The sequence below is a fragment of the Pseudophryne corroboree genome, unplaced genomic scaffold (genome assembly GCF_028390025.1).
Source record: "Pseudophryne corroboree isolate aPseCor3 unplaced genomic scaffold, aPseCor3.hap2 scaffold_322, whole genome shotgun sequence".
NCBI classification, from domain to species: domain Eukaryota; kingdom Metazoa; phylum Chordata; class Amphibia; order Anura; family Myobatrachidae; genus Pseudophryne; species Pseudophryne corroboree.
Genome location: NW_026969903.1, coordinates 95,092 through 122,299, shown reverse-complemented (window position 1 = coordinate 122,299; position 27,208 = coordinate 95,092). Strand labels below are relative to the sequence as shown.

The 27,208-nt window shown below is 47.0% G+C and overlaps 15 non-coding genes and 2 pseudogenes across 15 annotated transcripts; 15 read left to right on the top strand and 2 right to left on the bottom strand.

Moving 5' to 3' along the window:
• Positions 1-3,309: 3,309 nt before the first annotated feature.
• Positions 3,310-3,463, top strand: LOC135018489 (U1 spliceosomal RNA; annotated as a pseudogene).
• Positions 3,464-3,615: 152 nt separating this feature from the next.
• On the top strand, positions 3,616-3,778 carry LOC135018404 (U1 spliceosomal RNA). The gene has a single exon (XR_010216110.1). It is a non-coding gene; the product is annotated as a U1 spliceosomal RNA (small nuclear RNA).
• Positions 3,779-4,452: 674 nt separating this feature from the next.
• LOC135018298 (U1 spliceosomal RNA) lies at positions 4,453-4,616 on the top strand. Its single transcript, XR_010216013.1, has one exon. It is a non-coding gene; the product is annotated as a U1 spliceosomal RNA (small nuclear RNA).
• Positions 4,617-4,768: 152 nt separating this feature from the next.
• Positions 4,769-4,931, top strand: LOC135018392 (U1 spliceosomal RNA). Its single transcript, XR_010216101.1, has one exon. It is a non-coding gene; the product is annotated as a U1 spliceosomal RNA (small nuclear RNA).
• A 674-nt stretch (positions 4,932-5,605) lies between these two features.
• Positions 5,606-5,769, top strand: LOC135018297 (U1 spliceosomal RNA). The gene has a single exon (XR_010216012.1). It is a non-coding gene; the product is annotated as a U1 spliceosomal RNA (small nuclear RNA).
• A 152-nt stretch (positions 5,770-5,921) lies between these two features.
• LOC135018403 (U1 spliceosomal RNA) lies at positions 5,922-6,084 on the top strand. Its single transcript, XR_010216109.1, has one exon. It is a non-coding gene; the product is annotated as a U1 spliceosomal RNA (small nuclear RNA).
• Positions 6,085-6,751: 667 nt separating this feature from the next.
• LOC135018324 (U1 spliceosomal RNA) lies at positions 6,752-6,915 on the top strand. Its single transcript, XR_010216038.1, has one exon. It is a non-coding gene; the product is annotated as a U1 spliceosomal RNA (small nuclear RNA).
• A 152-nt stretch (positions 6,916-7,067) lies between these two features.
• On the top strand, positions 7,068-7,230 carry LOC135018381 (U1 spliceosomal RNA). Its single transcript, XR_010216090.1, has one exon. It is a non-coding gene; the product is annotated as a U1 spliceosomal RNA (small nuclear RNA).
• A 674-nt stretch (positions 7,231-7,904) lies between these two features.
• Positions 7,905-8,068, top strand: LOC135018281 (U1 spliceosomal RNA). The gene has a single exon (XR_010215996.1). It is a non-coding gene; the product is annotated as a U1 spliceosomal RNA (small nuclear RNA).
• A 152-nt stretch (positions 8,069-8,220) lies between these two features.
• On the top strand, positions 8,221-8,383 carry LOC135018394 (U1 spliceosomal RNA). Its single transcript, XR_010216103.1, has one exon. It is a non-coding gene; the product is annotated as a U1 spliceosomal RNA (small nuclear RNA).
• A 674-nt stretch (positions 8,384-9,057) lies between these two features.
• Positions 9,058-9,221, top strand: LOC135018547 (U1 spliceosomal RNA). The gene has a single exon (XR_010216236.1). It is a non-coding gene; the product is annotated as a U1 spliceosomal RNA (small nuclear RNA).
• Positions 9,222-9,373: 152 nt separating this feature from the next.
• LOC135018463 (U1 spliceosomal RNA) lies at positions 9,374-9,534 on the top strand. The gene has a single exon (XR_010216161.1). It is a non-coding gene; the product is annotated as a U1 spliceosomal RNA (small nuclear RNA).
• A 674-nt stretch (positions 9,535-10,208) lies between these two features.
• On the top strand, positions 10,209-10,372 carry LOC135018311 (U1 spliceosomal RNA). Its single transcript, XR_010216026.1, has one exon. It is a non-coding gene; the product is annotated as a U1 spliceosomal RNA (small nuclear RNA).
• Positions 10,373-10,524: 152 nt separating this feature from the next.
• Positions 10,525-10,687, top strand: LOC135018402 (U1 spliceosomal RNA). Its single transcript, XR_010216108.1, has one exon. It is a non-coding gene; the product is annotated as a U1 spliceosomal RNA (small nuclear RNA).
• An 824-nt stretch (positions 10,688-11,511) lies between these two features.
• LOC135018361 (U1 spliceosomal RNA) lies at positions 11,512-11,674 on the bottom strand. Its single transcript, XR_010216071.1, has one exon. It is a non-coding gene; the product is annotated as a U1 spliceosomal RNA (small nuclear RNA).
• A 152-nt stretch (positions 11,675-11,826) lies between these two features.
• On the bottom strand, positions 11,827-11,990 carry LOC135018315 (U1 spliceosomal RNA). The gene has a single exon (XR_010216030.1). It is a non-coding gene; the product is annotated as a U1 spliceosomal RNA (small nuclear RNA).
• A 3,497-nt stretch (positions 11,991-15,487) lies between these two features.
• On the top strand, positions 15,488-15,666 carry LOC135018478 (U1 spliceosomal RNA; annotated as a pseudogene).
• The last annotated feature ends 11,542 nt before the right edge of the window (positions 15,667-27,208 follow it).

The following is a 27,208-nucleotide window of genomic DNA, read 5'->3' as shown; positions in this document are numbered from 1 at the left end:
ACTTTGCAAAAGTACTTACTGACAAAGGCTAATAAGCATTCATCTAGAACGATTCCTAGAAACATTTTAAAAAGTCAATAATGTGGAGAGTTTTTGTAAGATGTTTCTTCCATCAACCAATGAAGAAACACATTGGTACTTTCCCATGATGAGTGAGTGCTTCAGGATCTCTTGCACTTACATGTGCAGCAGAGTACTGTAATGGAAGCATGCTGGGTCCATAACCCAGAGGTAGGCAGATTGAAACTATCCTCTGCTATATGCATTTTTTTTTGTTAATTAAAGTAATCCAAAACTGGGATTGATATTTTTGCTCTTTTATTTTTACTTAAAGTACAATAACTTTTACCATTTTAATTTGTTTTAATAGTATATTGACAGTATTGTTTTCTTTCAAAAATCCAATTAATTTTCTTTACCCGATTATTAAAATGGTAATTGACAAAAGCAAACTACATTGTCACCAGAAGAGCAATACAAAATGTACAAGTGATATATTAAAATCATCTTTCCAGCTTGAATTTCAATGATGCATTGGGGCAACGATTTTGTGAGAAACATCTTCACCCTTAAATAAAGATTTTCTTAATTCCTTACCTGTGTGCTAATTAGATATCACCTTGTTTTCACATTAAACAGACTTCTACATGAGAAAGCAGCAAGGATGCAGTGGCGTTAATGTTTCCTGGTGTCAACCTGTATTATTTCAGTAGATATTGAAATGAGGATGCATCTTGCTGCCTTTCCAATGAAGCAAGTTTAATTTAGTAATAGGTGAAAAACCATCCCTACAAAGATGTTAATCAGATACTTGGCTTTGTGGACACTTTTCAGAGAACAAATTTGTTAGCATAAAAATAAAGCCAGAAAATGAAGAGCTGTTTAATCACTCAATTGGATTTTTTTGCCAGCATATTTCTTTTTCTCTGCAACCCACTGCTAAATTGTGCTTCCTAGCTGTTTTTATAAAATCACTGAATCAAATCTAACTCTGATTACATCAGAGAAGGCCAGGTACCCTACACCATAACAGGGGTTTTCGAAATTTTGACTTGTCTACTTAAAGATCAACAAAATCTGATAACAAGGTCAATTACGTCCCTGGGTGGGATTGAACCACCAACCTTTTGGTTAATAGCCGTACACACTAACTGATTGCGCCACAGTGACACTTTGCAAAAGTACATACTGACAAAGGCTAATAAGCATTCATCTAGAACGTTTCCTATAAAAACTTTAAATAGTCAATAATCTGGAGAGTTTTTGTAAGATGTTTCTTCCATCAACCAATGAAGAAACACATTGGTACTTTCCCATGATAAGTGAGTGCTTCAGGACCTCTTGCACTTACATGTGCAGCAGAGTACTGTAATGGAAGCATGCTGGGTCCATAACCCAGAGGTAGGCAGATTGAAACTATCCTCTGCTATATGCATTTTTTTTTGTTAATTAAAGTAATCCAAAACTGGGATTGATATTTTTGCTCTTTTATTTTTACTTAAAGTACAATAACTTTTACCATTTTAATTTGCTTTAATAGTATATTGACAGTATTGTTTTCTTTCAAAAATCCAATTAATTTTCTTTACCCGATTATTAAAATGGTAATTGACAAAAACAAACTACATTGTCACCAGAAGAGCAATACAAAATGTACAAGTGATATATTAAAATCATCTTTCCAGCTTGAATTTCAATGATGCATTGGGGCAACGATTTTGTGAGAAACATCTTCACCCTTAAATAAAGATTTTCTTAATTCCTTACCTGTGTGCTAATTAGATATCACCTTGTTTTCACATTAAACAGACTTCCACATGAGAAAGCAGCAAGGATGCAGTGGCGTTAATGTTTCCTGGTGTCAACCTGTATTATTTCTGTAGATATTGAAATGAGGATGCATCTTGCTGCCTTTCCAATGAAGCAAGTTTAAGTTAGTAATAGGTGAAAAACCATCCCTACAAAGGTGTTAATCAGAGACTTGGCTTTGTGGACACTTTTCAGAGAACAAATTTGTTAGCATAAAAATAAAGCCAGAAAATGAAGAGCTGTTTAATCACTCAATTGGATTTTAATACCATTTTAATAATCGGGTAAAGAAAATTAATTGGATTTTTGAAAGAAAACAATACTGTCAATATACTATTAAAACAAATTAAAATGGTAAAAGTTATTGTACTTTAAGTAAAAATAAAAGCTAAAATATCAATCCCAGTTTTGGATTACTTTAATGAACAAAAAAAAAATGTATATAGCAAAGGATAGTTTCAATCTGCCTACCTCTGGGTTATGGGCCCAGCATGCTTCCAGTGCAGTACTCTGCTGCACATGTAAGTGCAAGAGATCCTGAAGCACTCACTCATCATGCGAAAGTACCAATGTGTTTCTTCATTGGTTGCTGGAAGAAACATCTTACAAAAACTCTCCAGATTATTGACTTTTTAAAGTTTTTCTAGGAAACGTTCTAGATGAATGCTTATTAGTCTTTGTCAGTATGTACTTTTTGCAAAGTGTCTCTGTGGCGCAATCGGTTAGTGTGTTCAGCTATTAATCAAAAGGTTGGTGGTTCAATCCCACCCAGGGATGTAATTGACCTTGTGATCAGATTTTGGTGATATTTAAGTAGACAAGTCAAAATTTCGAAAACCCCTGTTATGGTGTAGGGTACCTGGCCTTCTCTGATGTAATCAGAGTTAGATTTGATTCAGTGATTTTATAAAAACAGCTAGGAAGCACAATTTAGCAGTGGGTTGCAGAGAAAAAGAAATATGCTGGCAAAAAAATCCAATTGACTGATTAAACAGCTCTTCATTTTCTGGCTTTATTTTTATGCTAACAAATTTGTTCTCTGAAAAGTGTCCACAAAGCCAAGTATCTGATTAACATCTTTGTAGGGATGGTTTTTCACCTATTACTAAATTAAACTTGCTTCATTGGAAAGGCAGCAAGATGCATCCTCATTTCAATATCTACTGAAATAATACAGGTTGACACCAGGAAACATTAACGCCACTGCATCCTTGCTGCTTTCTCATGTGGAAGTCTGTTTAATGTGAAAACAAGGTGATATCTAATTAGCACACAGGTAAGGAATTAAGAAAATCTTTATTTAAGGGTGAAGATGTTTCTCACAAAATCGTTGCCCCAATGCATCATTGAAATTCAAGCTGGAAAGATGATTTTAATATATCACTTGTACATTTTGTATTGCTCTTCTGGTGACAATGTAGTTTGTTTTTGTCAATTACCATTTTAATAATCGGGTAAAGAAAATTAAGTGGATTTTTGAAAGAAAACAATACTGTCAATATACTAATTCAATTCTAAGTCATGAAGATTTTTCTCCCAGGGTGAGGTTCATTCATTGCATTTTGGGTATGCTGACCCCTGTGATTTCCCCAAATGTGGGAAACTTGACTGCATTATTTGTGGTAGTGGGAGACTGTGTTTGTGCTTTCCTCTGGTCAGCTCTGGTAAAAGTCAGATTTCTTTGTCTCAGATTTTCCTTTAGCCTTGTTCTTCTTTCGAGAGTTCCCTTGTGCTGCCTCAGTTGGATCTCCTTCACTTTACAGGGGGGTACCCGAGCAGCGACCCTCCCCAGCTCTAGCCCAACTCCTACTTACCTGCCAGGTGAGATACTATGATCATGAAGGTGCTTCTCCCAGGGCAAGGCTCACCCATTGTACTCTGGGTGTGCTGCTCCTGCGATTTCCCCAAATGTGGGAAACTTGACTGCATAATTTGTGTTTCCCCTGGTCGGCTCTCGTATAATTCAGATCTCTTTGTCACAGGTCTCTCTCCAGCCTAGTTTGCTGTCTGTTTCCACTTCTCTTTTCTTCAGCCGCTCCCTTCTATACCCTTGTGCACTATCCTGACTTCTCCTCCCGTCTGCTTACTTTGTGCCTTCCAATGCACAATGCAAACTACAGGTAGTGCTGCAGGGCCCACACCCTTTTACTTGCCTTACAGAGCAGCTCTGGAGCTGTTACAGTGCCCAGCTGCTGCAAGAAATCAGCTTGAATGCTTCAGGGGATGGGGCATGGCCAACATGAGCCCCACACCAAAGGAGGGTGGAGGTGTTTAATGCGAACTAGGGGTCATCCAAGCACCGCAAAAGGCCGCCATGCCCTGCACGCCCCTTTTCTCTTTTCATATGCAGATGAGGGTTGAAGCCAACTTTGACCCACTGCTTGGATGACATCACCGTATGCAAATCCGTCTTCTGCAGAACTTCCCCCAGGAATGCTTGCACTAGTTGTTGCATTTGATTTGTTGTTTGGTGGTGCTTCAGTATTAGGCAGCCTTCTGCCCTCCCATGTTCATCTGAAAATATGTGTTCTCCCTGCAGTTGTTGTCCCAAGATGAGAGTTCCCTTGTGCTGCCTCAGTTGAATCTCCTTTACTTGACAGAGATGTGCATGAGCAGCGGCCCTCCCCAGCCCTATTCCAAATCATACTTATTTTGCATAGGAGATACCATGGTCATGAAGATTTTTCTCCCAGGGTGAGGTTCATTCATTGCATTTTGGGTATGCTGACCCCTGTGATTTCCCCAAATGTGGGAAACTTGACTGCATTATTTGTGGTAGTGGGAGACTGTGTTTGTGCTTTCCTCTGGTCAGCTCTGGTAAAAGTCAGATTTCTTTGTCTCAGATTTTCCTTTAGCCTTGTTCTTCTTTCGAGAGTTCCCTTGTGCTGCCTCAGTTGGATCTCCTTCACTTTACAGGGGGGTACCCGAGCTGCGACCCTCCCCAGCTCTAGCCCAACTCCTACTTACCTGCCAGGTGAGATACTATGATCATGAAGGTGCTTCTCCCAGGGCAAGGCTCACCCATTGTACTCTGGGTGTGCTGCTCCTGCAATTTCCCCAAATGTGGGAAACTTGACTGCATAATTTGTGTTTCCCCTGGTCGGCTCTCGTATAATTCAGATCTCTTTGTCTCAGGTCTCTCTCCAGCCTAGTTTGCTGTCTGTTTCCACTTCTCTTTTCTTCAGCCGCTCCCTTCTATACCCTTGTGCACTATCCTGACTTCTCCTCCCGTCTGCTTACTTTGTGCCTTCCAATGCACAATGCAAACTACAGGTAGTGCTGCAGGGCCCACACCCTTTTACTTGCCTTACAGAGCAGCTCTGGAGCTGTTACAGTGCCCAGCTGCTGCAAGAAATCAGCTTGAATGCTTCAGGGGCTGGGGCATAGCCAACATGAGCCCCACACCGAAGGAGGGTGGAGGTGTTTAATGCAAACTAGGGGTCAGACAAGCGCCGCAAAAGGCCACCATGCCCTGCACGCCCCTTTTCTGTTTTCATATGCAGACGAGGGTTGAAGCCAACTTTGACCCACTGCTTGGATGACATCACCATATGCAAATCCATCTGCGGCAGGCCTTCCCCCAGGAATGCTTGCACTAGTTGTTGCATTTGGTTTGTTGTTTGGGGGTGCTTCAGTATTAGGCAGCCTTCTGCCCTCCCATGTTCATCTGAAAATATGTGTTCTCCCTGCAGTTGTTGTCCCAAGATGAGAGTTCCCTTTTGCTGCCTCAGTTGAATCTCCTTTACTTGACAGAGATGTGCATGAGCAGCGGCCCTCCCCAGCCCTATTCCAAATCATACTTATTTTGCATAGGAGATACCATGGTCATGAAGATTTTTCTCCCAGGGTGAGGTTCATTCATTGCATTTTGGGTATGCTGACCCCTGTGATTTCCCCAAATGTGGGAAACTTGACTGCATTATTTGTGGTAGTGGGAGACTGTGTTTGTGCTTTCCTCTGGTCAGCTCTGGTAAAAGTCAGATTTCTTTGTCTCAGATTTTCCTTTAGCCTTGTTCTTCTTTCGAGAGTTCCCTTGTGCTGCCTCAGTTGGATCTCCTTCACTTTACAGGGGGGTACCCGAGCAGCGACCCTCCCCAGCTCTAGCCCAACTCCTACTTACCTGCCAGGTGAGATACTATGATCATGAAGGTGCTTCTCCCAGGGCAAGGCTCACCCATTGTACTCTGGGTGTGCTGCTCCTGCGATTTCCCCAAATGTGGGAAACTTGACTGCATAATTTGTGTTTCCCCTGGTCGGCTCTCGTATAATTCAGATCTCTTTGTCTCAGGTCTCTCTCCAGCCTAGTTTGCTGTCTGTTTCCACTTCTCTTTTCTTCAGCCGCTCCCTTCTATACCCTTGTGCACTATCCTGACTTCTCCTCCCGTCTGCTTACTTTGTGCCTTCCAATGCACAATGCAAACTACAGGTAGTGCTGCAGGGCCCACACCCTTTTACTTGCCTTACAGAGCAGCTCTGGAGCTGTTACAGTGCCCAGCTGCTGCAAGAAATCAGCTTGAATGCTTCAGGGGATGGGGCATGGCCAACATGAGCCCCACACCAAAGGTTGGTGGAGGTGTTTAATGCGAACTACGGGTCATCCAAGCACCGCAAAAGGCCGCCATGCCCTGCACGCCCCTTTTCATATGCAGATGAGGGTTGAAGCCAACTTTGACCCACTGCTTGGATGACATCACCGTATGCAAATCCGTCTTCTGCAGAACTTCCCCCAGGAATGCTTGCACTAGTTGTTGCATTTGGTTTGTTGTTTGGGGGTGCTTCAGTATTAGGCAGCCTTCTGCCCTCCCATGTTCATCTGAAAATATGTGTTCTCCCTGCAGTTGTTGACCCAAGATGAGAGTTCCCTTGTGCTGCCTCAGTTGAATCTCCTTTACTTGACAGAGATGTGCATGAGCAGCGGCCCTCCCCAGCCCTATTCCAAATCATGCTTATTTTGCATAGGAGATACCATGGTCATGAAGATTTTTCTCCCAGGGTGAGGTTCATTCATTGCATTTTGGGTATGCTGACCCCTGTGATTTCCCCAAATGTGGGAAACTTGACTGCATTATTTGTGGTAGTGGGAGACTGTGTTTGTGCTTTCCTCTGGTCAGCTCTGGTAAAAGTCAGATTTCTTTGTCTCACATTTTCCTTTAGCCTTGTTCTTCTTTCGAGAGTTCCCTTGTGCTGCCTCAGTTGGATCTCCTTCACTTTACAGGGGGGTACCCGAGCAGCGACCCTCCCCAGCTCTAGCCCAACTCCTACTTACCTGCCAGGTGAGATACTATGATCATGAAGGTGCTTCTCCCTGGGCAAGGCTCACCCATTGTACTCTGGGTGTGCTGCTCCTGCAATTTCCCCAAATGTGGGAAACTTGACTGCATAATTTGTGTTTCCCCTGGTCGGCTCTCGTATAATTCAGATCTCTCTGTCTCAGGTCTCTCTCCAGCCTAGTTTGCTGTCTGTTTCCACTTCTCTTTTCTTCAGCCGCTCCCTTCTATACCCTTGTGCACTATCCTGACTTCTCCTCCCGTCTGCTTACTTTGTGCCTTCCAATGCACAATGCAAGCTACAGGTAGTGCTGCAGGGCCCACACCCTTTTACTTGCCTTACAGAGCAGCTCTGGAGCTGTTACAGTGCCCAGCTGCTGCAAGAAATCAGCTTGAATGCTTCAGGGGCTGGGGCATAGCCAACATGAGCCCCACACCGAAGGAGGGTGGAGGTGTTTAATGCAAACTAGGGGTCAGACAAGCGCCGCAAAAGGCCACCATGCCCTGCACGCCCCTTTTCTGTTTTCATATGCAGACGAGGGTTGAAGCCAACTTTGACCCACTGCTTGGATGACATCACCATATGCAAATCCATCTGCGGCAGGCCTTCCCCCAGGAATGCTTGCACTAGTTGTTGCATTTGGTTTGTTGTTTGGGGGTGCTTCAGTATTAGGCAGCCTTCTGCCCTCCCATGTTCATCTGAAAATATGTGTTCTCCCTGCAGTTGTTGTCCCCAGATGAGAGTTCCCTTGTGCTGCCTCAGTTGAATCTCCTTAACTTGACAGAGATGTGCCTGAGCAGCGGCCCACCCCAGCTCTATCCCAAATCATACTTATTTTGCATAGGAGATACCATGGTCATGAAGATTATTCTCCCAGGGTGAGGTTCATTCATTGCATTCTGGGTATGCTGACCCCTGTGATTTCCCCAAATGTGGGAAACTCGACTGCTTTATTTGTGGTAGTGGGGGACTGTGTTTGTGTTTTCCTCTGGTCAGCTCTGGTAAAAGTCAGATTTCTTTGTTTCAGATCTTCCTCTAGCCTTGTTCTTCTTTTGAGAGTTCCCTTGTGCTGCCTCAGTTGGATCTCCTTCACTTGACAGGGGGGTGCCCGAGCAGAGACCCTCCCCAGCTCTAGCCCAACTCCTACTTACCTGCCAGGTGAGATACTATGATCATGATGGTGCTTCTCCCAGGGCAAGGCTCACCCATTGCACTCTGGGTGTGCTGCCCCTGCGATTTCCCCAAATGTGGGAAACTTGACTGCATAATTTGTGTTTCCCCTGGTCGGCTCTCGTATAATTCAGATCTCTTTGTCTCAGGTCTCTCTCCAGCCTAGTTTGCTGTCTGTTTCCACTTCTCTTTTCTTCAGCCGCTCCCTTCTATACCCTTGTGCACTATCCTGACTTCTCCTCCCGTCTGCTTACTTTGTGCCTTCCAATGCACAATGCAAACTACAGGTAGTGCTGCAGGGCCCACACCCTTTTACTTGCCTTACAGAGCAGCTCTGGAGCTGTTACAGTGCCCAGCTGCTGCAAGAAATCTGCTTGAATGCTTCAGGGGATGGGGCATGGCCAACATGAGCCCCACACCAAAGGAGGGTGGAGGTGTTTAATGCGAACTAGGGGTCATCCAAGCACCGCAAAAGGCCGCCATGCCCTGCACGCCCCTTTTCTCTTTTCATATGCAGATGAGGGTTGAAGCCAACTTTGACCCACTGCTTGGATGACATCACCGTATGCAAATCCGTCTTCTGCAGAACTTCCCCCAGGAATGCTTGCACTAGTTGTTGCATTTGGTTTGTTGTTTGGGGGTGCTTCAGTATTAGGCAGCCTTCTGCCCTCCCATGTTCATCTGAAAATATGTGTTCTCCCTGCAGTTGTTGTCCCCAGATGAGAGTTCCCTTGTGCTGCCTCAGTTGAATCTCCTTTACTTGACAGAGATGTGCATGAGCAGCGGCCCTCCCCAGCCCTATTCCAAATCATACTTATTTTGCATAGGAGATACCATGGTCATGAAGATTGTTCTCCCAGGGTGAGGTTCATTCATTGCATTTTGGGTATGCTGACCCCTGTGATTTCCCCAAATGTGGGAAACTTGACTGCATTATTTGTGGTAGTGGGGGACTGTGTTTGTGCTTTCCTCTGGTCAGCTCTGGTAAAAGTCAGATTTCTTTGTCTCAGATTTTCCTCTAGCCTTGTTCTTCTTTCGAGAGTTCCCTTGTGCTGCCTCAGTTGGATCTCCTTCACTTTACAGGGGGGTACCCGAGCAGCGACCCTCCCCAGCTCTAGCCCAACTCCTACTTACCTGCCAGGTGAGATACTATGATCATGAAGGTGCTTCTCCCAGGGCAAGGCTCACCCATTGCTCTGGGTGTGCTGCTCCTGCGATTTCCCCAAATGTGGGAAACTTGACTGCATAATTTGTGTTTCCCCTGGTCGGCTCTCGTATAATTCAGATCTCTTTGTCTCAGGTCTCTCTCCAGCCTAGTTTGCTGTCTGTTTCCACTTCTCTTTTCTTGAGCCGCTCCCTTCTATGCCCTTGCGCACTATCCTGACTTCTCCTCCTGTCTGCTTACTTTGTGCCTTCCAACGCACAATGCGAACTACAGGTAGTGCTGCAGGGCCCACACCCTTTTACTTGCCTTACAGAGCAGCTCTGGAGCTGTTACAGTGCCCAGCTGCTGCAAGAAATCAGCTTGAATGCTTCAGGGGCTGGGGCATAGCCAACATGAGCCCCACACCAAAGGAGGGTGGAGGTGTTTAATGCAAACTAGGGGTCAGCCAAGCGCCGCAAAAGGCCACCATGCCCTGCACGCCCCTTTTCTCTTTTCATATGCAGACGAGGGTTGAAGCCAACTTTGACCCACTGCTTGGATGACATCACCATATGCAAATCCATCTGCGGCAGGCCTTCCCCCAGGAATGCTTGCACTAGTTGTTGCATTTGGTTTGTTGTTTGGGGGTGCTTCAGTATTAGGCAGCCTTCTGCCCTCCCATGTTCATCTGAAAATATATGTTCTCCCTGCAGTTGTTGTCTCCAGATGAGAGTTCCCTTGTGTTGCCTCAGTTAAATCTCCTTTACTTGACAGAGATGTGCATGAGCAGCGGCCCTCCCCAGCCCTATTCCAAATCATACTTATTTTGCATAGGAGATACCATGGTCATGAAGATTTTTCTCCCAGGGTGAGGTTTATTCATTGCATTTTGGGTATGCTGACCCCTGTGATTTCCCCAAATGTGGGAAACTTGACTGCATTATTTGTGGTAGTGGGAGGCTGTGTTTGTGATTTCTTCTGGTCAGCTCTGGTAAAAGTCAGATTTCTTTGTCTCAGATTTTCCTTTAGCCTTGTTCTTCTTTCGAGAGTTCCCTTGTGCTGCCTCAGTTGGATCTCCTTCACTTTACAGGGGGGTACCCGAGCAGCGACCCTCCCCAGCTCTAGCCCAACTCCTACTTACCTGCCAGGTGAGATACTATGATCATGAAGGTGCTTCTCCCAGGGCAAGGCTCACCCATTGTACTCTGGGTGTGCTGCTCCTGCGATTTCCCCAAATGTGGGAAACTTGACTGCATAATTTGTGTTTCCCCTGGTCGGCTCTCGTATAATTCAGATCTCTTTGTCTCAGGTCTCTCTCCAGCCTAGTTTGCTGTCTGTTTCCACTTCTCTTTTCTTCAGCCGCTCCCTTCTATACCCTTGTGCACTATCCTGACTTCTCCTCCCGTCTGCTTACTTTGTGCCTTCCAATGCACAATGCAAACTACAGGTAGTGCTGCAGGGCCCACACCCTTTTACTTGCCTTACAGAGCAGCTCTGGAGCTGTTACAGTGGCCAGCTGCTGCAAGAAATCAGCTTGAATGCTTCAGGGGCTGGGGCATAGCCAACATGAGCCCCACACCGAAGGAGGGTGGAGGTGTTTAATGCAAACTAGGGGTCAGTCAAGCGCCGCAAAAGGCCACCATGCCCTGCACGCCCCTTTTCTGTTTTCATATGCAGACGAGGGTTGAAGCCACCTTTGACCAACTGCTTGGATGACATCACCACAAATCCATCTGCGGCAGGCCTTCCCCCAGGAATGCTTGCACTAGTTGTTGCATTTGGTTTGTTGTTTGGGGGTGCTTCAGTATTAGGCAGCCTTCTGCTCCACCCTCCTTTGGTGTGGGGCTCATGTTGGCCATGTCCCATCCCCTGAAGCATTCAAGCAGATTTCTTGCAGCAGCTGGGCACTGTAACAGCTCCAGAGACGCTCTGTAAGGCAAGTAAAAGGGTGTGGGCCCTGCAGCACTACCTGTAGTTTGCATTGTGCATTGGAAGGCACAAAGTAAGCAGACGGGAGGAGAAGTCAGGATAGTGCACAAGGGTATAGAAGGGAGCGGCTGAAGAAAAGAGAAGTGGAAACAGACAGCAAACTAGGCTGGAGAGAGATCTGAGACAAAGAGATCTGAATTATACGAGAGCCGACCAGGGGAAACACAAATTATGCAGTCAAGTTTCCCACATTTGGGGAAATCGCAGGGGCAGCACACCCAGAGTGCAATGGGTGAGCCTTGCCCTGGGAGAAGCACCTTCATGATCATAGTATCTCACCTGGCAGGTAAGTAGGAGTTGGGCTAGAGCTGGGGAGGGTCGCTGCTCGGGCACCCCCCTGTTAAGTGAAGGAGATCCAACTGAGGCAGCACAAGGGAACTCTCGAAAGAAGAACAAGGCTAAAGGAAAATCTGAAACAAAGAAATCTGACTTTTACCAGAGCTGACCAGAAGAAATCACAAACACAGCCTCCCACTACCACAAATAATGCAGTCGAGTTTCCCACATTTGGGGAAATCACAGGGGTCAGCATACCCAAAATGCAATGAATGAACCTCACCCTGGGAGAAAAATCTTCATGACCATGGTATCTCCTATGCAAAATAAGTATGATTTGGAATAGGGCTGGGGAGGGCCGCTGCTCATGCACATCTCTGTCAAGTAAAGGAGATTCAACTGAGGCAGCACAAGGGAACTCTCATCTTGGGACAACAACTGCAGGGAGAACATATATTTTCAGATGAACATGGGAGGGCAGAAGGCTGCCTAATACTGAAGCACCCCCAAACAACAAACCAAATGCAACAACTAGTGCAAGCATTCCTGGGGGAAGGCCTGCCGCAGATGGATTTGCATATGGTGATGTCATCCAAGCAGTTGGTCAAAGTTGGCTTCAACCCTCGTCTGCATATGAAAAGAGAAAAGGTGCGTGCAGGGCATGGTGGCCTTTTGCGGCGCTTGGCTGACCCCTAGTTTGCATTAAACACCTCCACCCTCCTTTGGTGTGGGGCTCATGTTGGCTATGCCCCAGCCCCTGAAGCATTCAAGCTGAATTCTTGCAGCAGCTGGGCACTGTAACAGCTCCAGAGCTGCTCTGTAAGGCAAGTAAAAGGGTGTGGGCCCTGCAGCACTACCTGTAGTTCGCAGATGGATTTGCCGCCATAGAATGCGCCTGCTGAATCGTGTTACAGATCCAGAGAGCAATAGTCTGCTTTGAAGCAGGGGTGCCAATCTTGTTGGCTGCATACAGGACAAACAGTGCTTCTGTTTTTCTGACTCTAGCCGTTCTGGCCACGTAAATTTTCAAAGCCCTGACCACATCAAGGGACTCGGAATCCTCCAAGTCACGCGTAGCCACAGGCATCACAATAGGTTGGTTCATATGAAAGGATGATTCCACTTTTAGCAGGAATTGAGGACGGGTCTGCAATTCCGCTGCCACCGCGCTACAACCCCGGCCGACGCAATTGCCGGTCTGAGTAAGGTACCAGAATGTGTGTAAATGGACTTTAGGGTAACCTCCTGCTTGCGGTCAGCAGGGTCCCTGATGGTAGCCGTATCCTGGGATGGCAGCGCTACCTTTTTGGATAAGCGTGTCAATGCTTTATCCACCCTAGGGGAGGATTCCCACCGTATCCTGTCCATTGGCGGGAAAGGATACGCCATAAGAATCCTTTTGGGAATCGGCAGCTTTTTGTCTGGAGATTCCCAAGCTTTTTCACATAATTCGTTCAACTCATGTGAGGGGGGAAAGGTTATCTCAGGTTTCTTTCCCTTATACATGTGTACCCTCGTGTCAGGGACAGGGGACTCTGTGATGTGCAAAACATCTTTTAGTGCAATAATCATATATCGAATACATTTAGCCAATTTTGGCTGTAACTTTGCATCATCGTAGTCGACACTGGAGTCAGAATCCGTGTCGGTATCTGTGTCAACTATTTGGGATAGTGGGCGCTTTTGAGACCCCGAAGGTCCCTGCGACATAGGGACAGGCATGGGTTGACTCCCTGACTGTTCCCTAGCTTCAGCTTTGTCTAATCTCTTGTGTAATAAGTTTACATTAGCACTTAAAACATTCCACATATCCATCCAGTCAGGTGTCGGCGTTGTCGATGGAGACACCACATTAATTTGCTCCTGCTCCTCTCTAGGAGAGCCTTCTACCTCAGACATGTCGACACACGTGTACCGACACACCATACACTCAGGGAATCCTCTTATCTGAGGACAGTTCCCCAACAAGGCCCTTTGGAGAGACAGAGAGAGAGAGTATGCCAGCACACACCCCAGCGCTATATGACCCAGGAAAAAAACACAATAATTTTATGTTTACCCAGTAGCGCTGTATTTCCATATATATATGCGCCTAATTATGTGCCCCCCTCTTCTTTAAGACCCTCTTTCTACCGTGGTATAAGCAGGGGAGAGTCCGTGGAGCTTCCCCTCAGCGGTGCTGTGGAGAAAATGGCGCTGGTGAGTGCTGAGGGAGAAGCCCCACCCCCTCAGCGACGGGCTTCTGTCCCGCTCAAATATAGTAAAAAAAAGGCGGGGGCTCTTATATATATATACAGTGCCTAGCTGCATATATATTTATTTTGCCAAAGAGAGGTCTATATTGCTGCCCAGGGCGTCCCCCCTGCGCCCTTCACCCTTACACTGACTGCCGTGTGAGAGGTGTATGGGAGCAATGGAGCACAGCTTTACTGCTGTGCGTTACCTCAGTGAAGATCATGAAGTCTTCCGCCGCCTCTGAAGTCTTCTTTTCTTCTCATACTCACCCGGCTTCTATCTTCCGGCTCTGCGAGGGGGACGGCGGCGCGGCGCTGGGACGGACGGCGAGGGTGAGACCTGCGTACCGATCCCTCTGGAGCTAATGCTGTACAGTAGCCTAAGAAGCAGAGCCTATCAACTCACAGAAGTAGGTGTGCATCTCTCCCCTCCGCCCCTCGATGCAGGGAGTCTGTTGCCAGCAGGCTCCCTGAAAATAAAAAAATCTAACAAATATACTTTCTGTCAGGAAACTCAGGAGAGCTCCCTGAAAAGCACCCAGTCTCCTCTGGGCACAGTAGTAAACTGAGGTCTGGAGGAGGGGCATAGAGGGAGGAGCCAGTGCACACCCAGATCTAAAGTCTTTCTTAAAGTGCCCATGTCTCCTGCGGAGCCCGTCTATCCCCCATGGTCCTTACGGAGTCCCCAGCATCCTCTAGGACGTAAGAGAAAAATTATGCTGGCAGAAAAATCCAATTGAGTGATTAAACAGCTCCAGAGCTGCTCTGTAAGGCAAGTAAAAGGGTGTGGGCCCTGCAGCACTACCTGTAGTTTGCATTGTGCATTGGAAGCCTAGTTTGCTGTCTGTTTCCACTTCTTTTTTCTTGAGCCCCTCCCGTCTATACCCTTGTGCACTATCCTGACTTCTCTTCCCGTCTGCTTACTTTGTGCCTTCCAAAGCACAATGCAAACTACAGGTAGTGCTGCAGGGCCCACACCCTTTTACTTGCCTTACAGAGCAGCTCTTGAGCTGTTACAGTGCCCAGCTGCTGCAAGAAATCAGCGTGAATGCTTCAGGGGCTGGGGCATGGCCAACATGAGCCCCACACCGAAGGAGGGTGGGGGTGTTTAATGCGAACTAGGGGTCTCGCACAATGCGAACTACAGGTAGTGCTGCAGGGCCCACACCCTTTTACTTGCCTTACAGAGCAGCTCTGGAGCTGTTACAGTGCCCAGCTGCTGCAAGAAATGTGAACTAGGGGTCATCCAAGTGCCGCAAAAGGCCGCCATGCCCTGCACGCCCCTTTTCTCTTTTCATATGCAGACGAGGGTTGAAGCCAACTTTGACCCACTGCTTGGATGACATCGCCATATGCAAATCATTCTGCTGCAGGCCTTCCCCCAGGAATGCTTGCACTAGTTGTTGCATTTGGTTTGTTGTTTGGGGGTGCTTCAGTATTAGGCAGCCTTCTGCCCTCCCATGTTCATCTGAAAATATGTGTTCTCCCTGCAGTTGTTGTCCCCAGATGAGAGTTCCCTTGTGCTGCCTCAGTTGAATCTCCTTTACTTGACAGAGATGTGCCTGAGCAGCGGCCCTCCCCAGCCCTATCCCAAATCATACTTATTTTGCATAGGAGATACCATGGTCATGAAGACTGTTCTCCCAGGGAGCGGTTCATTCATTGCATTCTGGGTATGCTGACCCCTGTGATTTCCCCAAATGTGGGAAACTCGACTGCATTATTTAATGCGAACTAGGGGTCATCCAAGCACCGCAAAAGGCCGCCATGCCCTGCATACCCCTTTTCTCTTTTCATAAGCAGACGAGGTTTGAAGCCAACTTTGACCCACTGCTTGGATGACATCACTTGCTGCCTTTCCAATGAAGCAAGTTTAATTTAATAATAGGTGAAAAACCATCCCTACAAAGGTGTTAATCAGATACTTGGCTTTGTGGACACTTTTCAGAGCACAAATTTGTTAGCATAAAATAAAGCCAGAAAATGAAGAGCTGTTTAATCACTCAATTGGATTTTTCTGCCAGCATATTTCTTTTTCTCTGCAACCCACTGCTAAATTGTGCTTCCTAGCTGTTTTTATAAAATCACTGAATCAAATCTAACTCTGATTACATCAGAGAAGGCCAGGTACCCTACACCATAACAGGGGGTTTGAAATTTTGACTTGTCTACTTAAAGATCACCAAAATCTGATAACAAGGTCAATTAAGTCTCTGGGTGGGATTGAACTACCAACCTTTTGGTTAATAGCCTTACACACTAACTGATTGCGCCACAGCAACACTTTGCAAAAGTCCATACTGACAAAGGCTAATAAGCATTCATCTAGAACGATTCCTAGAAACATTTTAAAAAGTCAATAATGTGGAGAGTTTTTGTAAGATGTTTCTTCCATCAACCAATGAAGAAACACATTGGTACTTTCCCATGATGAGTGAGTGCTTCAGGATCTTTTGCACTTACATGTGCAGCAGATTACTGTAATGGAAGTGCTGGGTCCATAACCCAGAGGTAGGCAGATTGAAACTATCCTCTGCTATATGCATTTTTTTTTTGTTAATTAAAGTAATCCAAAACTGGGATTGATATTTTTGCTCTTTTATTTTTACTTAAAGTACAATAACTTTTACCATTTTAATTTGTTTTAATAGTATATTGACAGTATTGTTTTCTTTCAAAAATCCAATTAATTTTCTTTACCCGATTATTAAAATGGTAATTGACAAAAACAAACTACATTGTCACCAGAAGAGCAATACAAAATGTACAAGTGATATATTAAAATCATCTTTCCAGCTTGAATTTCAATGATGCATTGGGGCAACGATTTTGTGAGAAACATCTTCACCCTTAAATAAAGATTTTCTTAATTCCTTACCTGTGTGCTAATTAGATATCACCTTGTTTTCATATTAAACAGACTTCCACATGAGAAAACAGCAAAGATGCAGTGGCGTTAATGTTTCCTGGTGTCAACCTGTATTATTTCCGTAGATATTGAAATGAGGATGCAGTGATTAAAATGAGTGATTAAACAGATAGATATTGAAATGAGTGATTAAACAGCTCTTCATTTTCTGGCTTTATTTTTATGCTAACAAATTTGTTCTCTGAAAAGTGTCCACAAAGCCAAGTATCTGATTAACATCTTTGTAGGGATGGTTTTTCACCTATTACTAAATTAAACTTGCTTCATTGGAAAGGCAGCAAGATGCATCCTCATTTCAATATCTACTGAAATAATACAGGTTGACACCAGGAAACATCAACGCCACTGCATCCTTGCTGCTTTCTCATGTGGAAGTCTGTTTAATGTGAAAACAAGGAGATATCTAATTAGCACACAGGTAAGGAATTAAGAAAATCTTTATTTAAGGGTGAAGATGTTTCTCACAAAATCGTTGCCCCAATGCATCATTGAAATTCAAGCTGGAAAGATGATTTTAATATATCACTTGTACATTTTGTATTGCTCTTCTGGTGACAATGTAGTTTGCTTTTGTCAATTACCATTTTAATAATCGGGTAAAGAAAATTAATTGGATTTTTGAAAGAAAACAATACTGTCAATATACTATTAAAACAAATTAAAATGGTAAAAGTTATTGTACTTTAAGTAAAAATAAAAGAGCAAAAATATCAATCCCAGTTTTGGATTACTTTAATTAACAAAAAAAAATGCATATAGCAGAGGATAGTTTCAATCTGCCTTCCTCTGGGTTATGGACCCAGCATGCTTCCATTACAGTACTCTGCTGCACATGTAAGTGCAAGAGATCCTGAAGCACTCACTCATCATGGGAAAGTACCAATGTGTTTCTTCATTGGTTGATGGAAGAAACATCTTACAAAAACTCTCCACATTATTGACTTTTTAAAATGTTTCTAGGAATCGTTCTAGATGAATGCTTATTAGCCTTTGTCAGTATCTACTTTTGCAAAGTGTTGCTGTGGCGCAATCAGTTAGTGTGTAAGGCTATTAACCAAAAGGTTGGTGGTTCAATTCCACCCAGGGACTTAATTGACCTTGTTATCAGATTTTGGTGATCTTTAAGTAGACAAGTCAAAATTTCAAACCCCCTGTTATGGTGTAGGGTACCTGGCCTTCTCTGATGTAATCAGAGTTAGATTTGATTCAGTGATTTTATAAAAACAGCTAGGAAGCACAATTTAGCAGTGGGTTGCAGAGAAAAAGAAATATGCTGGCAGAAAAATCCAATTGAGTGATTAAACAGCTCTTCATTTTCTGGCTTTATTTTTATGCTAACTAATTTGTTCTCTGAAAAGTGTCCACAAAGCCAAGTATCTGATTAACATATTTGTAGGGATGGTTTTTCACCTATTACTAAATTAAACTTGCTTCATTGGAAAGGCAGCAAGATGCATCCTCATTTCAATATCTACTGAAATAATACAGGTTGACACCAGGAAACATTAACGCCACTGCATCCTTGCTGCTTTCTCATGTGGAAGTCTGTTTAATGTGAAAACAAGGTGATATCTAATTAGCACACAGGTAAGGAATTAAGAAAATCTTTATTTAAGGGTGAAGATGTTTCTCACAAAATCGTTGCCCCAATGCATCATTGAAATTCAAGCTGGAAAGATGATTTTAATATATCACTTGTACATTTTGTATTGCTCTTCTGGTGACAATGTAGTTTGTTTTTGTCAATTACCATTTTAATAATAGGGTAAAGAAAATTAAGTGGATTTTTGAAAGAAAACAATACTGTCAATATACTATTAAAACAAATTAAAATGGTAAAAGTTATTGTACTTTAAGTAAAAATAAAAGCTAAAATATCAATCCCAGTTTTGGATTACTTTAATGAACAAAAAAAAATGCATATAGCAAAGGATAGTTTCAATCTGCCTACCTCTGGGTTATGGGCCCAGCATGCTTCCATTGCAGTACTCTGCTGCACATGTAAGTGCAAGAGATCCTGAAGCACTCACTCATCATGCGAAAGTACCAATGTGTTTCTTCATTGGTTGCTGGAAGAAACATCTTACAAAAACTCTCCAGATTATTGACTTTTTAAAGTTTTTCTAGGAAACGTTCTAGATGAATGCTTATTAGTCTTTGTCAGTATATAGTTTTTGCAAAGTGTCTCTGTGGCGCAATCGGTTAGTGTGTTCAGCTATTAATCAAAAGGTTGGTGGTTCAATCCCACCCAGGGACGTAATTGACCTTGTGATCAGATTTTGGTGATATTTAAGTAGACAAGTCAAAATTGCAAACCCCCTCTTATGGTGTAGGGTACCTGGCCTTCTCTGATGTAATCAGAGTTAGATTTGATTAAGTGATTTTATAAAAAAACAGCTAGGAAGCACAATTTAGCAGTGGGTTGCAGAGAAAAAGAAAAATGCTGGCAGAAAAATCCAATTGAGTGATTAAACAGCTCTTCATTTTCTGGCTTTATTTTTATGATAACAAATTTGTTCTCTGAAAAGTGTCCACAAAGCCAAGTATCTGATTAACATCTTTGTAGGGATGGTTTTTCACCTATTACTAAATTAAACTTGCTTCATTGGAAAGGCAGCAAGATGCATCCTCATTTCAATATCTACGGAAATAATACAGGTTGACACCAGGAAACATTAACGCCACTGCATCTTTGCTGTTTTCTCATGTGGAAGTCTGTTTAATGTGAAAACAAGGTGATATCTAATTAGCACACAGGTAAGGAATTAAGAAAATCTTTATTTAAGGGTGAAGATGTTTCTCACAAAATCGTTGCCCCAATGCATCATTGAAATTCAAGCTGGAAAGATGATTTTAATATATCACTTGTACATTTTGTATTGCTCTTCTGGTGACAATGTAGTTTGTTTTTGTCAATTACCATTTTAATAATCGGGTAAAGAAAATTAAGTGGATTTTTGAAAGAAAACAATACAGTCAATTATAAGGGCACGGTCGTGCCCTTATATTAAGGCTGAATCGAACAAACGGAATTCTCCCATAGGAAACTTCTGAGATGGGGGCATGGTGTTTGAGGGGCTACACCTCAAAACTGATTGGACGTACTGAGCTGAAATTTGGTATGGACGCGTAGAATCGTCACCCGCTGCTGCAGGACAAATTTCAGGGCAAAATAATAAAAAATGAGGAATTGGGAGTAAGCTAAATTTCCAACTGTCAGTTTTTTTCTGCCACTCCCTCTGTGGCTTTTTGACAACGTTTTCCCATAGAGTGAATGAAGATTTTTTTGGGAAGGCATAAGTCAGGATAGAGGACGAATTAAGACTTGGGGTTTGTTTTACTAGATAGAGTATGCCCCAGTGTAGTGCCTTTTGGGGTTGTGGTTTTTCAGAAAGTTATAGGGTTTTTTTAATTAAGAGAAATATGCCCCATTATAGAGATAGGGCATTTCAATTTGTTGCGCCTGCGCAGTGACCGCCAACAGGGGGTGTACAGAGAGTAGCTCTGGCAGTTGGGCACGAGGAGACAGAGCGGGAAGGAGTCACGTGGAGCTGCAGGAGGACAGCCAGCGGTTCCCGGCGTGTGAGTTCATTGAGGTCCATGAAGCGGGAGGAGATCGCCGGAGCTGCGTAGCACTGGGTGAGTTCTGTCAGGCAGCCCACCGCTGTGTACCCAGCTTCCACTTCTCCCCCGCGTGTCCGGCCACCCTCCCCTCCCGCCCGCCCGGCCACCCTCCCCTCCCGCCCGCCCGCCCGCCCGCTCGCCCGCCCGCTCGCCCGCTGTGTGCCCGGCCGCCCGCCGGACCTTCCCTGGTGGCTGCCTGCGTCTCCTCCCCGCGTCTGTAGTGCGGCTGGCAGTAGGAGGCGCCTCGGGCAGCTGTGTCCGGCCACTCCTCCCTCCTCCTCCTCCCGCTGTGTCCGGCCCTCCCTCCGTGCAGTATGCGGTATTTATCAAGGTCTCTATGGTCACCAGTCACCCCCCCTCCCCCTCTCGCCCTCCCTGCTGTGTGTCCGTCTCCCTCCCCCCCCCTGCTGTGTGTCCGTCGCCCCCCCCTTGCCCTCCCTGCTGTGTGTCCCCCCCCCTCCTCCCTGCAGTGTGTTCCCCCCCGCGCCCTCCCTGCTGTGTGTCCGGCCACCCTCCCCTCCTCCCGCTGTGTCCGGCCACCCTCCCCTCCTCCCGCTGTGTCCGGCCACCCCCCCCTCCCGCTGTGTCCGGCCACCCCCCCCTCTCGTTGTGTCCGTCCACCCCCCCTCCCGCTGTGTCCGGCCACCCCCCCCTCCCGCTGTGTCCGGCCACCCCCCCCTCCCGCTGTGTCTGGCCACCCCCCCCTCCCGCTGTGTCCGGCCACCCTCCCCTCCTCCCGCTGTGTCCGGCCACCCCCCCCTCCCGCTGTGTCCGGCCACCCCCCCCTCCCGCTGTGTCCGTCCACCCCCCCCTCCCGCTGTGTCCGGCCACCCCCCCTCCCGCTGTGTCCGGCCACCCCCCCCTCCCGCTGTGTCCGGCCACCCCCTCTCCTCCCGCTGTGTCCGGCCACCCCCCCTCCTCCCGCTGTGTCCGGCCACCCCCCTCCTCCCGCTGTGTCCGGCCACCCCCCCTCCTCCCGCTGTGTCCGGCCACCCCCCCTCCTCCTCTCTGCTGTGTGTCCGTTCTCCCCCCGCCCTCCCTGCTGTGTGTCCGTCCCCCCCCCGCCCTCCCTGCTGTCCGTCCCCCCCGCCCTCTCTGCAGCGCCTGACACACGCACACGCAGCGCCTGACACACACGCACACACGCAGCACCTGACACACACACACAGACGCAGCACCTGACACTCACACGGACCTGACACACACGCACACACTCACACGCAGCGCCTTACACACACAGACACGCAGCGCCTGACACACACAGACACGCAGCGCCTGACACACACACACTCACGCACCTGACACACACACTCACGCACCTGACACACACACACACACTCACGCACCTGACACACACACACTCACGCACCTGACACACGCACACTCACGCACCTGACACACGCACACGGCACGCAGCACCTGACACACACACACAGCACCTGACACACACACACGCAGCACCTGACACACAGACATGCAGCGCCTGACACACACACGCAGACATGCAGCACCTGACACACACACGCAGACACACAGCACCTGACACACACACACACACACACACACGCAGCACCTGACACACACACGCAGACACGCAGCACCTGACACACACACGCAGACACGCAGCACCTGACACACACACACACACACACACACAGCACCTGACACACACACACACACACACACACACGCAGCACCTGACACAGACATGCAGCGCCTGACACACACGCAGACATGCAGCACCTGACACACACATGCAGCACCTGACAGACACACACACACACACATGCAGCACCTGACACACCCACACACACACGCAGCACCTGACACACATACATACATACATGTGGCATTTAACGCACACACGCACAGCACCTGACACACAATCATATACACTCAGAGCACCTAACACACACATACACTCGCAGCACCTCACACACACACATGTATGTACACGCGCGGCTCCAGGCACACACATACGTACGTACACACGCGGAATTTAACACACACACACACATACACGTGCGGCACCTGACACACATGTACGAACACGCGCGGCTCCTGACACACACACACACACGCGTGGCTCCTGACACACACACACATGTACGAACACGCGCGGCTCCTGACACACACACGTATATACGTATACGCACGGCACCTGACACCTACACGTATGTACGTATACGCACGGCTCCTGACACCCACACGCATGTACACGCGCGGCTCCTGGCACACACACACACGTACGTACACGCGCGGCACCTGACACACGCCTGTACGTACACACATGCACAGCACCTGACATACACACATGTAGGTACGCGCCACCTGACACACACACACACACGTACACGCACGACACTTGACACACACGTACGTACACGCATGGCACTGACACGTATGTACGCGCACGGCACCTGACACTCACGTACATACTAGTGATGAGTGGGTTCGGTTCGTCGGAATCCGAACCCCCCGAACTTCACCCATTTTACACGGGTCCGAGGCAGGTTCGAACCTTCCCGCCTTGCTCGGCTAGCCCGAGCGCGCACGAACGTCATCATCCCGCTGTCGGATTCTCGCGAGATTCGGATGTCTGCATTCGTGGAAAGGGATCCCATGTGTAAACATGGGACCCCTTTCAGTCCGTCTGGTCCGGGTGTTCGGTTTGTTGTTTTGCCAAGTACGTGGATTTAATCTGGAACCTGGATCAGGTGAGTATAATTATCTTTTATTTTCAGGTACCCGTGGATTCTACTTGGAGAAGAGGACCGACTGCTTCATGTCAACATAGGTAAGTATGGGTGTGTCGGCAGGTGGGAAATAAAGTTAAATTTTTACGGTGTCTGTGTCCTGTTTTTATTTGGGTATTTTTTCCCCAGTAGAACTACAGGTACCAGCGGGCCCGTTTTTCTCCTGCATGCTGGTACTTGTGGTTCTCCAAGTACCAGCTTGCGGGGGAGGCTTGCTGGGACTTGTAGTACTACTAGAAAAAACAATATTATTTAAATTTTCTCAAGGCTATCAGCCTCCCATCCGCAGCCCTTGGATGGGGGGGACAGCCTCGGGCTTCACCCCTGGCCCTTGGGTGGCTGGGGGGGACCCCTTGATTGAAGGGGTCCCCACTCCCCAAGGGTACCCCGGCCAGGGGTGACTAGTTGGATATTTAATGCCACGGCCGCAGGGCACTGTATAAAAGTGACCCCCGGCTGTGGCATTATCTGTCCAGCTAGTGGAGCCCGATGCTGGTGTAAAAAATACGGGGGACCCCTACTCTTTTTGTTCCCCGTATTTTTTGCACCAGCACCAGGCGCAGAGCCCGGTGCTGGTTTTAAAAATACGGGGGATCCCCTGTCCGTTTTTCCCCCAGATTTTTAGAACCAGGACCGGCTCGAAGGGCCCGAGGCTGGTTATGCTTTGGAGGGGGGACCCACGCAATTTTTTTTCGGGTTTTTCACATTCCATTTAAAAAATAAATAATATTTTAAAAAATATATAAATAATACTTGTGCCTCCAAAAAAGACAAACCAAGTACCTAATCCCTTCTAATATAAATAGATATGCTATTACCAAAAAAAAAAAACTGCAAAAAAAAAACATGTTTTTAAATTTTTTTTATTAGATTCCGCCAGCAAAGTGTGGCGGATTGAAAATGACGAATTTACTGTTTTTAAGCACTGTTGTCGAATTTACAAACTTCAATTGAATATACTTTTGTCGAATTGCCGCATTTGTACCATTGCAGAAAAGTCGAATTTGTCAAATGTCGAATTTTAAAGTCGAATTTTGAAAGCGTGTAAGAATAGGCTCCGTCCCCTTCTACCCCTGTACCTTGCTCTCTCCTGTCTGTGCTCTCTCCCGTCTGTAGGACTAGGCCCCGCCCCCTTCTTACCCTCCTGTGACTGCTCTCTCCTGACAAGTGGACCAGGCCTGCCCCCTACACGCTGCTGGTGTCTTCATTGTTACTTGGTCTGGAGCTCCGTTGGGGAGAGAACTCACGTGAGCTCATTAAGAATGAGGAACTGGGATGTTTTAATTTTATTGTGAGTAGTGTAGTGTGGTGATGTAGTATGTTGTATGGGGGGTATAGTGTAATTATGAAGTGCAGCATATGGGAGGGCTGTAGCATAGTGATGTAGTGTGGCATATGGGTGGTGGTAGCGCATAGGCGTGCGTACAGGGGGTGCCTGGTGCGCACAGGCACTCCCTAATGTCCAGCACCGCTGCACGCCACGCTTGCTGTAGCACAGTGATCGCTGAGTGTGTGATCGGTGGAGCCTAGCCTGCAGCTCATTTCCGTACCTCCCACCACTGCTGCACCCGACCCCCCTCTGCCTGCTGCTAATACTATGCTGAGTGCATTCGTCGGCGGCCTCACTGGGGGGACTGGCGTCACCTTGCAATGTGACATGGTGATGTCCGCCCATGCTCTCCTCCCGCCCACCTGTGCTTTCCTCCTGCTGCGGTCTCTCAGTCCTAGTGTGCCGCGGCCGCCACACCACTGGCAGTGTTCCTCTAGGAGGGACTGGGAGCTGCTGGCAGACACATTCTGCTGAGACTTACTTGTCAGTGCGGGTTCCGGACGGCAGGCGGCGGGTGGGAGGGCAGACGGGGAGCAGGTGTCACAAGGAGTGTGTGGGTAACTAATTCACAATACTTCCGCTCAACGTGGCACTGCTGGTCCTTCATCTCCCATGTCTCTTCACCAGGTGGCGGGCGGCCCGGAAATTAAGTGATGTGTTGTGCAGCAGTCAGTGTGAAGTGACTGTGAGTAACACTGGTGGTGCTGATGATGCTGCTGCAGAATCTGGAAGCAATTAATTCATAAATATAATGTACTCTATCAGTGTTTCTCTGACGTCCTAGTGGATGCTGGGAACTCCATAAGGACCATGGGGATTAGCGGCTCCGCTGGAGACTGGGCACAAAAGTAAAGCTTTAGGACTACCTGGTGTGCACTGGCTCCTCCCCCTATGACAATCCTCCAAGCCTCAGTTAGATTTTTGTGCCCGGCCGAGAAGGGTGCACACTAGGGGCTCTCCTGAGCTTCTTAGTGAAAGTTTAGTTTTAGGTTTTTTATTTTCAGTGAGACCTGCTGGCAACAGGCTCACTGCATCGAGGGACTAAGGGGAGAAGAAGCGAACTCACCTGCGTGCAGAGTGGATTGGGCTTCTTAGGCTACTGGACACCATTAGCTCCAGAGGGACCGAACACAGGCCCAGCCTCGGAGCTCGGTCCCAGAGCCGCGCCGCCGGCCCCCTTACAGAGCCAGAAGCAAGAAGAGGTCCGGAAAATCGGCGGCAGAAGACATCCTGTCTTCACCAAGGTAGCGCACAGCACTGCAGCTGTGCGCCATTGCTCCTCAGCACACTTCACACTTCGGTCACTGAGGGTGCAGGGCGCTAGGGGGGGGCGCCCTGAGCAGCAATAGAAACACCTTGGCTGGCGAAAATACATCACATATAGCCCCCAGGGCTATATGGATGAATTTTAACCCCTGCCAGATTCCACAGAAAAACGGGAGAAAAGGCCGCCGAGAAGGGGGCGGAGCCTATCTCCTCAGCACACTGGCGCCATTTTCTCTCACAGCTCCGTTGGAGGGAAGCTCCCTGGCTCTCCCCTGCAGTTACTACACTACAGAAAGGGGTTAAAAAAGAGAGGGGGGCACTAATTAGGCGTAGTATAACAATACAGCAGCTATAAGGGGAAAAACACTTATATAAGGTTATCCCTGTATATATATTATTAGCGCTCTGGTGTGTGCTGGCATACTCTCCCTCTGTCTCCCCAAAGGGCTAGTGGGGTCCTGTCCTCTATCAGAGCATTCCCTGTGTGTGTGCTGTGTGTCGGTACGATTGTGTCGACATGTATGAGGAGGAAAATGGTGTGGAGGCGGAGCAATTGCCTGTAATGGAGTTGTCACCCCCTAGGGAGTCAACACCTGAGTGGCTGAGCTTATGGAAGGAATTACGTGACAGTGTCAGCTCTTTACAAAAGATTGATGACATGAGACAGCCGGCTACTCAGCCTGTGCCTGTCCAGGTGTCTCAAAAGCCATCAGGGGCTCTAAAACGCCCGTTACCGCAGATGGCAGATACAGACGCCGACACGGATACTGATTCCAGTGTCGACGATTAAGAGACGAATGTGACTTCCAGTAGGGCCACACGTTACATGATTGAGGCTATGGAAAATGTTTTTACACATTTCTGATAATACCAGTACCACTAAAAAGGGTATTATGTTGGGTGAGAAAAAACTGCCTGTAGTTTTTCCTGCATCTGAGGAATTAAATGAAGTGTGTGATGATGCGTGGGTTTCCCCCGATAAAAACTGTTAATTCCTAAAAAGTTATTAGCATCATACCCCTTCCCGCCAGAGGATAGGGCACATTGGGAAACACCCCCTAGGGTGAATAAAGCGCTCACACGCTTGTCTAAACAGGTGGCACTACCGTCCCCGGATACGGCCGCCCTTAAGGAACCTGCTGACAGAAAGCAGTAAAATATCCTAAAATGTATATACACTCACACGGGTGTGATACTGCGACCAGCAATCGCCTCAGCCTGGATGTGCAGTGCTGGGGTGGCTTGGTCGGATTCCCTGACTGACAATATTGATACCCTAGATAGGGACAGTATATTACTGACTATAGAGCATTTAAAATATGCTTTCTATATATGCGTGATGCACAGAGGGATATTTGCCGACTGGCATCAAGAGTAAGTGCGCTGTCCATTTCTGCCAGAAGAGGGTTATGG